The 10,907-nt window shown below is 34.0% G+C and overlaps 1 pseudogene; it reads left to right on the forward strand.

The window, feature by feature from the left end:
* The first annotated feature begins 987 nt into the window (after nt 1–987).
* LOC101507924 (DEAD-box ATP-dependent RNA helicase 20-like) lies at nt 988–10,069 on the forward strand (annotated as a pseudogene).
* The last annotated feature ends 838 nt before the right edge of the window (nt 10,070–10,907 follow it).

Raw genomic sequence — 10,907 nt, forward strand, 5'->3', positions numbered from 1 at the left:
TTGAGGCAACATAAAAAGGGAAAGTTAAAACATAAATGAAGTTTTCTAGAAGTTTAGCACACCACTGATCTTTTTATGTTTATTTCTCATGAATCGTGGGTATGATTATTTTTTTAAATCGCGGGTATGGGGACGGGTACTATAGTACCCTACCCAAACCCTACCCATTGTCATCCCTAAATTATATAGAGATACTTGAATACTAGTTATTCAGGAACTATATCACAATGATCTTCATCAACGATTATAAAAAAATAACTCATTTTCTGCGCAATCATTTAAGGATGTTTTAATTTTTTTTATTTTACTTTATAGTTTTTTAGAAACTATATCACATATGATCTTCATAAACAGTAATTAAGAAAAATCATTCGTAGATGGTTTTAATGCAAAATTATTATGGAATTTAACAAAAATAAACAAAGAAAATATGACAATTAGATAAGATAAAATTTCTCAATAAAATTTGTATGTAAAAATAAAAGATTGACATAAAATAAAACTTTTTCGAAAGAATATAATCACGAGAAGAAGTAGATATTAATAAGAAGAAATAGAACCTTTAAGATAGAATTCGAGAAAACAAAAGAATAATATAATATAATATGTATAATGTGTTCTTCAAAGTGTAATTTATTTATATGTCACAAATAATATTTTTTTGTTTGAACTTAACAAATCATATAACTCACAAGAACCTTAAAAGTTTAATATAATGAGTTGGGGGCCTTGTAGTTGGAGTTTTGAAACCATTTAATTAAAAGAGTTATAGACCAACCATAAAATATGAAAGTTTTAAAAAATGATCGAGATATATTCATATCAACTAATTTATCTACTAGTCATTGTCAACTAATTTATTAGCTAAAGTTATAACCTTATGCACTATAAAAGAACTTATTACTCATCAGATATTTTTTTTTTTACAAACATATTATATGAGGCATTTATATTTTCTACTAAATTAAATAAAATTAAATTTTGTGTACTCATCGTCGTTGTTATTATCAACATCGTTATCAGGATACTCTACTTCCCCAGTGAGTTCTTGTATTAATCCATTCTGTTATTATATTGTGAGAAAAACCTCGAGAGCTAAAAAGGATAAACCAAAACGATGTCGTATGTGCCTCCACACTTGAGAAACGCAACCTCAACCACGGTGGCTACCACCACTAGACCTTCATCATCTTCAACCCTAGACAACCACCATCACAACACCAACCTCGCATTTTCATCATCACACTCTCATTCTCACTCCAACAACAACACTCCCTCTTTTTCCAATGCCTCTCGCCGTACCTCCGCCGCTCCTCCCTCTTCTCGCATTCTCGCCGTCCCTGACACCGTCTTCCCTAAGTGGCAACCTTCTGAACGCGTTTCTCGCATGAACCCTGACCAGGTTCCACTCCAATCTTTATTTCCCGCTTTTTTCTCCTTTTCCATTTTCCATTTCTTATTCTTTTTGTTTTTTTAGCCTCTTAACTGAATGACTGTTTTCATTTCGAGGTTTTTGTTTAGAGGAATGAATGAGTGTCTTTTTCAAGAAAAATTCAATTCATATAGTTAGGGTTTTTCTTTCTTGCTTTTAATTTTTTTGAGCTGATTTTAATTTCATGTGTCTCCTTGGTGTTACACTTAATTGATTTTTTTTTTATATGAGATGAGAGTGGTGGACACTGGACATTGTTTTTATTTTTTGTTTTGTTTATAGAGTGAAGTTGTATTTGAATGAGGTGGGGTTTAGTTGAATGTGAAGTTTTGGTTTACTTGAAATGAGAATATGATTACTGGCCTTGAGCTTATTGTAGGTGTAATGGCTGCAACTATGAAAAATAGAGAAATGGTGTCTTTTTCACTAGGTTGAAGTTTGAAGGGTTTTTTGTCATTGTTTGATTTGGATGTGTAGGATAATATTGTATTATTGTGGAGTTTTCTATTTTGGCTGTAGGCTTTGTAATTTAGTGAATAAGAAGGCTAGAGGTAATTTTTGGTTGCAGGGGAAATGGATTGTGACTCCACTTAGAGCCTTAGACGGATAGAATCGCCACACCATTGATGGCCATCTCTATAGTCTCTCTTTTGATTTGGGTACCTTTAGAGTTCTCATTATATCATCTCTGTTTTCAAAGTTAAACTTGCTAGCTTTTATCTTTATATTTTTGTATTGCTATCGTGTTATTTCAGTGAGTACACGTTCTCTCTTGTTATATAATCACATAAAAAAAATATTGGTTGCTGAATTATAGTGCTTGTTACATCCAGATTGAAGAGGTTCGCATACGGCTTAATCTTGACGTTACTGTTTCGTCTGACTCTCCTGCTGCACCAGCAGCTATAGAATCGTTTAACGATATGGTATTTAATATTTCCAATTTTTTTATCATATTTATTTTGGTTATAGGTTATGATGAGCTTGAGCTAGTGTAACAGAAAAAAAAAAAACTGAGCTACTATTGCAGATGTGTGTAAATTTTGTGAAATTCTTTGTACCAGTGTTTGCATCCAAGTATCATGAAGGATATTGCGTATCATGAATACACCAGGCCGACTTCTATCCAGTCACAGGCCATGCCTATTGCTCTCACTGGAAGGGATCTTTTGGGTTGTGCTGAAACTGGTAGCGGAAAGACTGCAGCTTTCACGATTCCTATGATACAGGTCTGAACTTTATATACATGCAGGCTTGATTGAGCATTTTGATGATAGCTTTAATTACCGTGTGGTGAGGCGAACAACAACCAATTGTAAATTATCATCCTTTTCTTTGTTATTTATTATTTTTTTCCTTCCTATTTTTAGCATTGCTTGGCTCAAACTCCAATTCGGCGCGGAGATGGTCCCCTGGCATTAGTATTAGCTCCTACTAGAGAACTTGCTCAACAAATAGAAAAAGAGGTGATATATGTAATTCTATGTGGATGAGTGGTGGGTTATGTGAGGCAGAATTTTTCTTGTTCATTTCTCCAATTTTAGATGTTAATTTTCTTTGCAAGCTATAAATAATTGCGCTGACAACACTCTTTTATTCATATGGGACCCACATGATTTGGTGGGACCGATGTAAATTTTAACCAACCAAAGAGGATGTGTTAGAAAATGTGTTGGAGAGTGTGTTGTTAGCACTCTAAATATTTTTAGCACTATCTTCAAATGTTATTCATATTCTTTTATCGACATAGTGCTTGTGGGGCATGATCTTTTCTTATTTTATTGGTGAAAGGATATGATTACTTATTGTCTCCTTATGATCTAGAATTATTTTATTTTTATTTTGTGGATACAAATCTTCAAAGTTATTTGTTGCCATCTTCTCTTTTTATGCTGATATTACTTTGAATTATCGGTTGTTTAATTCTGTGATTGGCATTTTTTGTAACGCCTGAAACTATGATTCACCCCTTTTATTGTTTTGACTTTTGGCAGGTCCAAGCTTTTAGCAGATCTCTCGAGTCATTAAAAACTGCCATAGTTGTTGGTGGAACTAACATTGAAAAGCAGGTGATTAAATGTAACATAATATTTTTCTCTTGTGTCTGTTTATATGATAGTTTGGTTTAAAAATAATGATGGCTATTTTTTGACTTGTCGGCATTATTACAAAAATCTGTTAAATATTGTCAAAGAGCATCCATGATATAAGTCCTTGTGTGTTAAATCTGTTTATGCTTTTGCAATCTTTGATGTCATTTTTTGGTTGCCTTTGCCATTGGATAAATCTGTGTTTTTAGTTTTCAACCAAGTAAAAATTTGGACACTAGGATTTTGTGTAAGCTTTCTTTCCGGCAACATGATTTTGTGTATGCTTTCTTTCTGCTCTCTATGACAGAGGTCTGAACTAAGAGCAGGAGTCGAAATAGCAGTTGCCACCCCTGGAAGATTCATTGATCACTTACAACAAGGCAACACTTCCCTATCTAGAATTTCTTATGTTGTTCTAGACGAGGCAGATAGAATGCTTGATATGGGTTTTGAACCACAGATAAGAGAGGTTAGTGTTGGAGTTATTCTGTAGTTTGTGAGCTTTTCCTTTATTTTGAAGACAATTATATTCTTAATGTACGATAAATAATGCGACTTCTTCATTGTATTGTTCATGTTTTCCTTTACAATGGTTCCAAATTCAGTTGTTTCAATGTCACTCTTTTTCTCTTCACTTCACCTATTGTCATCATTGAACTTGGAACTAATGATGCTCTAACAAAATGTTTTGGTTATGACTTATGAGCACCTTACTTCTTTAAGAATTTTTCTGGTGATTATCTCTGTAAATAAGCAAAATGAGGTCACCAGTTCCAAAGCAAAGTCCAGCACTAAAAATTTCGTCTATTGTATAGTTAGAAATTTCATTTTCAATGTACGATTCAATCTTTTATCAGTTTTATTTGCCTGTATTATGTACCTCTTATGAGTTTAATTTTCATGACCTAAACTATGACGGCAAGGCTTGGAAAATCTGTGTCTTATTATTACATATATGATCTTATGTAGAAGCGGTAAATAAAACTTGATTTTTCTGCAATATAACATTCTTGTGTTAAATTAATAGCTGTTCAGTCTTGATTATTGAAGAAAATTTACATTTTCTAATATCATCCTCAGATAATGAGAAATCTTCCAGAGAAGCATCAAACACTGCTGTTTAGTGCAACTATGCCTGTGGAGATCGAAGCATTATCAAAGGTCAGTTTTCCTTTGTTCTTGACTCCTCAGTTTTTCAAAATCGTTATTTTTTCCTTTGAGCCATGTTAAAATAATGTAGGTATTTTTAAGTGACTTGTAGTGTGTATAGAAAATAATTCTAGCATTCATCAGTTGCTTTTCACAATAAGCAGTCTTGCTTCTTGACCCCAAAATATAGTAGCATGATAGCATCTTGAACTGTAGATGTAAGTTTAATAATTGCAGTATCACTGTTTCTTTTTTAGATATATTTTCTGCCCATAATTTTCTTCTTTACAATAAAATGATATTCCAAAAAATATCCTTTTGAAGTATCATTCTTTTTCTTGAATATTTTTTTTGTAATCAGTTGAAATATTCTATGTAAGTTCGCTGGTCATTTTTTGAATTTTCAGGAGTACTTAGCTAACCCCGTGCAAGTTAAGGTGGGAAAAGTGAGCAGCCCCACGACTAATGTTTCACAAACTCTTGTAAAGGTTTCAGAAAGTGAGAAGGTACATATAATAATCTAACAAATGAAATATTTTGTTACATGCTGGATTAAATGTTATCAATTTTGTTTCAAGTTTCCTTGAATATCTGCAGCTATCATCATTTCTGAAAGATTGTTCTTTATTTCTCTGAAGTTCTTGTTTTCATTCCCATTGTTTCTGGAGCAAGTGGTATTCTGCTCAATTTAGTTGCATGAAATTTTTTAAATACTTGACACAGAACATGTATGCATAAAAGTAATGAGGTGGAGAGAGAACAAGATTAGATGAGAGGAGTTAGCGATAATGATGGAGAAAAATGAGATAATGATGGGAGGAAGTGAATAAATGATGGAGAAAAATGAGAGAAAGATGGATAATTTTTTTTTGTGTAACTCTTCATTTTTATTATTTTTTAGTTAATCTTTCTTAATCTTTTGGTTTCTGTTCTAAAATCTTATCATGTTTTTGTAGATTGATCGACTTCTAGATTTGCTTGTAGAGGAGGCATCACAAGCTGAAAAGGCTGGTCATCCATTTCCGTTGACAATTGTGTTTGTTGAGAGAAAGGTAACTTTGTTTTGTTTTCATGCTATGTATAGTATCATATTTACATTTGTCTTGTCATTTATATGTTTACATGCCAGAAGTCAAAAGTGGGTAGTTTGATAGGGGCCTGACTGATAGAAATAAAGAGGAATATTTGGGCCAGCTGATACAAATATTGGGTAACAGGGCCAAGGTTTGGAAGGTTTACCGAAGGAGGTGTAAGAACAACAAATAGTAGGGCTGAGCTGGTGAGAGAGAGAGGGGGAATGCCACACATTGGTAGTTGTAAGGAATAAGGAAGAGTATCATGATAGTATTCTGTTATAGAGAGAGAGGATCACCTAGGGTATTTTTGGTGAGGGAAGCCATTTAGGCGTGGGCTGCTAGAGTCTTTTTCTATCAAAATTATGATTTCTTTTGTTGTATTTCACTATTTCTCTGTTTTCATCCATATTATACAAGAAGTATTCTGTTTTTTTGAATGCATCAGGGTCGAAGTTGAAGTAGGTCTTTTTTTGTGGCGAAAAAAGTATTTGAGCAGCCTGTCGGGAAATTGATATTTCCATTTATAATTTTTTCTGTGCATGTAGACAAGGTGTGATGAAGTTGCTGAAGCGTTGGTTGCTCAAGGATTATCTGCTGTTTCCCTTCATGGTGGTCGCAGTCAGAGTGAAAGAGAGGCTGCGTTGCATGATTTTCGGAGTAGCTCCACCAGCATTTTGGTAATCTCCTCTACACTACTAGAGCACAGTACTCAAACCTTATTATTACATCATTTGTCTTCCTTTTCTTTCTTACCCTTGCAAGTTTTGTAGTTCTCTGCAATATTTTGTCTTGACTCATCACAACTGATGGCTCTGGATGAATATTTTGCAATGATGAAAACATTTTTGAAGAGTACAGTGAAGCCAGCCTTGGCTTGTTATATTCCCTATGTTTGCTATATGAAATTACTTTGTTGCATCGAATAGGGAAAAGAAGTAAAAATATTGGCTTAAATTATCGATTTTATAATCTGAATTTTCTCTACATGCCACTTATCAATTTACTAAACTCATTAAAGTACCATGTTAGGTGTCTGGTAGGAATGGGTTGGGTCCCACAAGTGATGAGGGGGATCTCTTAGTTAATAGAGATGAGGTGAGGCCTAAACAATGGCGAGTATATGTGAGAAAGAATAAGAAAGGGAATGCAGGAAAAGTGTGATTGCGGGAAATTGATATTTCCATTTATAATTTTTTCTGTGCATGTAGACAAGGTGTGATGAAGTTGCTGAAGCGTTGGTTGCTCAAGGATTATCTGCTGTTTCCCTTCATGGTGGTCGCAGTCAGAGTGAAAGAGAGGCTGCGTTGCATGATTTTCGGAGTAGCTCCACCAGCATTTTGGTAATCTCCTCTACACTACTAGAGCACAGTACTCAAACCTTATTATTACATCATTTGTCTTCCTTTTCTTTCTTACCCTTGCAAGTTTTGTAGTTCTCTGCAATATTTTGTCTTGACTCATCACAACTGATGGCTCTGGATGAATATTTTGCAATGATGAAAACATTTTTGAAGAGTACAGTGAAGCCAGCCTTGGCTTGTTATATTCCCTATGTTTGCTATATGAAATTACTTTGTTGCATCGAATAGGGAAAAGAAGTAAAAATATTGGCTTAAATTATCGATTTTATAATCTGAATTTTCTCTACATGCCACTTATCAATTTACTAAACTCATTAAAGTACCATGTTAGGTGTCTGGTAGGAATGGGTTGGGTCCCACAAGTGATGAGGGGGATCTCTTAGTTAATAGAGATGAGGTGAGGCCTAAACAATGGCGAGTATATGTGAGAAAGAATAAGAAAGGGAATGCAGGAAAAGTGTGATTGCCTAGCTGGCATAGTGAGTTAATATTCCACTAATAAATAGGAGTGTGTGGGGAGGTAGTTGGAGGTTTTTTATTTTATTTTTCAGTTACACCTTAGAGGTTGGGCAGTATGAGAATTGTTTTCTTTAACTGAGGAGCATTAGCTCTGGAATCATTTTCTGTTTTCTTATCAATTAGTACAATAATTCTCTTCATCTAATTCTATCTTACCTCTGCTCTATCAGTGTCTGTAGTGGTAGTTGTCTGTTGCTGTTGGTGAGAGTTTGTTGGGTTCGGATAGTTACAAAACATAAGGCATGTTGTGTGTGAATAGGAGGAAGGGTTGAGGCCTAAAAATAAGAGGAAGAGGCATCTAGTAATCAAAGAGAGATTTGAGCTTCCGGGCTAGGGAGTAGCAGACCCTGGAAGTTCTTCAAGAATGCGTGTCTTCTTTCTTGCTGAATCCTCGAAACAGTCATACTCACAGCTCTGTGTTTTGTGCTCTAATACTAGTTGACAGAAATCATGTATTTATTTAGAAAAAAGGTGAAATATTACCTGAATACAGCTATTAACGTGAAGAACTTCGATGGTCTGCTCCCCCTTCCCTAAAAGCCCAAAGGAATATCTCTCAAATGACTTGATGCCTGTCTCTCTCAACCTTCCTTTTATTTTAAGCGATATGCCTTATTTATTCTTGCTATCCCAACCCAGCTATCTAACTATCACTAACAGCTAGTAACGCACAAGACAAATAACACTACAGACCTTTGACATACCATGCACTGCATTGTCTGTATGCGTAACACATGGTCCTTTGAATTTTGATATTTCATGTTGTGCATTCCTTTTTGCTTCAGGAAATTCTAGCTATAAGTTTGGATTCTTCGCAATTTTTGCATAACTACAATAAATAAAGTCTGGAATTCTTTATCCACTGACCATATTAATTAGTGATACTGTATCATGCAGGTTGCCACCGATGTTGCATCTCGGGGATTGGATGTCACAGGAGTGTCACATGTCATCAATCTTGATCTTCCAAAGGTATTTCTGCAAATTCTACCCCAAGCTACCTGATTATAGAGTTTTATCTGTAATAATCCGCAAGGAAAATATTATTTGAAAAAGTATGGAGCTGCAGTTAGTGGTTTGCCGTTCTGCTACTGCTCGTTGGTTGGCATCTCATTTGCCTGGCAATTTTCAATCAATTTTATTTTCCTTGACAAATGCATACCTTAAGCTTCAGTTATGACTTTCTAAATTATAGACCACAGAAGATTATATACACCGGATTGGAAGGACAGGACGTGCGGGGTCAACTGGCATAGCCACTTCATTTTACACTGATCGTGACATGGTACTTGTTATCCTCCTTTTCTTTAAGGCTAAAAAAAATTGAAATGTGCTTTTTCTCTTGATTTAATCATTAATATGGTTCTTTTCTTTAGTTCCTTGTGACAAATATAAGGAAAGCAATAGCTGATGCTGAATCTGGGAATGCTGTAGCATTCGCTACTGGAAAGGTACTATTTCTGATCTGCTAGGATATTCACGGTCTATTTCCTTAAATATGCGCCTTGAATATGATTTACAGGAGTCAGTCTTCAATTTTTCTCCCCATTTGTAATGAAAAACTACAAACAGACAATTAATTTTTTTAGAACTCTGGTTTTGGTAGTTTTAGTTGGTCGGGCTTGTACTGATTATATTATACTAGTACTTGGCCTAGATTAGTATTCTAAGCAGGTGTTAAGATTTGTGCTCTGGATGTTATATCAATAGCGTGCTTTGCAATTAACTTTCTCTACTATCGGATTCTAGGTTGCCAGAAGGAAGGAGAAAGAAGCAGCAGCTGCACATAAAGAAGCAAATATTGCTTTATCTAGACACCTTGGATCAGGAGCTGCTTCAATTAACATTGAGGATAAGTATAGATTTATGATTACTGCCTCGAACATTAAAAGAGAGGGTGCAGCAGATAGTGCATGGGATGATTGATGAAGTTTCTGATGCCTCTCATATTTGACTAATGACTGTTGCTAAAGCCTACAAGGTACCATATGGTATTTTTTATCCTCTGTTTTGTTTTTTCTTTGGGGGTATGGGTGTTTTCTCTTTGCTGCATTTTCCCCCGTGCCCTCTGCCCGATCTAATTGTTTCCTCGTGCATATTTTTTTATGTTGCGATACTGATACATAACTCTGGTATGTTCTGCTGACTGAGTGCAGTTATAGGTCTGTTGTTTGGAAGCTGCTGGAGATGGACAAGTTTCTAGTTAAGTTTGCATGTGTACGTACGTTTTCATACCATTGTTGTAGCTAGCACACTGGTTACAAGTAGCTTACTAGACACAATTTGTAGAGTTGTCATGTAGGTAATGAATCTCGTGTAATCCTAGAAGCGGAAGTTTTGTTAAATTTGTGTTGCGCCATATCTTCTATTTTAGTAGGAAAATATAAAAGCTAAAGATACAATTCATTTATATGCCAAAAGATAAAATTCTTAGCTATCTAACTTTATGTTTGTGACAAATACTCCTAATTTATATATTCGTAATAGCCCTCCCACTTTTCCCTTTTATTTGTGCAATATATAAGCAAATCAGTAGTGATTGTATATTGGACAAAACTTGTACATATAGTTCCTTATATTATTCCCCTACTGTTCTTCTATCCGCAACTTGTTCCATGTCACGTTTTCTTCTTCAAAACTTGTATATATAGTTCCTGTTGGGGACGTTGTCGGTGACAATGGCAACAATAGTTGAGTCCTAGATGGGGTTCGAGAGTGTGTGCCAATGGAGAAATTGTGATGACGGTGGCTGCCTATTTTAAAGGGTGGCAATCGGAGAAACTGTTTTTTATATAAATTAAGATTTTTTTATTTTTATTTTTATTTTTATAATTTAGAATAAGTGATTTATGAAAATAATTTTAATTAATATTATTTTAAAGAATATATTTTTTAAAGTTCGAAACTGGATTTTAATTAATATTATTTTTTATTAGTTTTTCAAAAATCAGTTTTTGTATTAATTTTAAAATAAGTAATTTATTTTTAAATTACTAAATTTTAAAAAACATTGATTTTTTAAAATAAAATCAAAAACAGCTTTTTAAGATAATAAAAAAACAGAATTTTTCCATCTAAAGAAACTGTATTTTTTTAAAAATAATATTTTTAGGAATAATAACAGATACTATAATTAATTTATGAAAATGGTTTAAAGAAAGTAATTAAATGGATACCCATCATTGAAAATATGATTGAATGATTTTATTTTTGATGGATGAATTAAATTGAAATTTTTAAAGATTGATTATAAATGAATTAGTAGATTGTTTTGATCCAT

This window comes from Cicer arietinum, chromosome 5, assembly GCF_000331145.2.
Source record: "Cicer arietinum cultivar CDC Frontier isolate Library 1 chromosome 5, Cicar.CDCFrontier_v2.0, whole genome shotgun sequence".
Classification (NCBI taxonomy): Eukaryota; Viridiplantae; Streptophyta; class Magnoliopsida; order Fabales; family Fabaceae; genus Cicer; species Cicer arietinum.